Source organism: Octopus bimaculoides, chromosome 27, assembly GCF_001194135.2.
Source record: "Octopus bimaculoides isolate UCB-OBI-ISO-001 chromosome 27, ASM119413v2, whole genome shotgun sequence".
Classification (NCBI taxonomy): Eukaryota; Metazoa; Mollusca; class Cephalopoda; order Octopoda; family Octopodidae; genus Octopus; species Octopus bimaculoides.
This window is the reverse complement of record NC_069007.1, coordinates 9359687-9360423: the sequence shown is the minus strand read 5'-3', so window position 1 is coordinate 9360423 and position 737 is coordinate 9359687.

Genomic DNA, 737 nt, shown 5'->3' with positions numbered 1-737 from the left:
TATATATATATATATGCATGCATATATATATATATATATATGTATATATACATACATACGTACATATATGCTTATTTTTGTATCATAGGCCGAAGACAACGAGCGCTACAAACTGGGGGAACTAAAGAAGGATTTGAAACACTGCTCCGCTGAATCAGTATTTCTGATAGTTGACCAGAGCCATGCTGGACACATAGCCGATGCTTTCCGAGACTCCGGGGACCATCCCAATGTCCAGGTGCTGGCCAGTTCCCAAGCTGCCGAATATTCGTTCGGAAGTAATTTCACAGACTTCATTGCTTCCTATAATCATACTCACACATGCCTACCACAGGTTCTTGAGGTGAGTACTTTCTTCTTCTTCTTCTTATTCTTATTATTATTCAGTAGTTTTATTTTTATAACGTGCTTTCACTTCACTACCGAGCGCAGTTACATGGACATAAACACACCAGCATCGGTTTTCAAGCAATGCTAGGGGGACAAACACAGACACACAAACACACACACACATATATATATACATATATACGACGGGCTTCTCTCTGTTTCCGTCTACCAAATCCACTCACAAGGCTTTGGTCGGCCCGAGTCTATAGTAGAAGACACTTGCCCAAGGTGCCATGCAGTAGGACTGAACCTAGAACCAAGTGGTTGGTAAGCAAGCTACTTACCACACAGCCACTCCTGCGCCTAGATTCACTTCAACATTAAAATTTAATTTGCCAAAATATTTT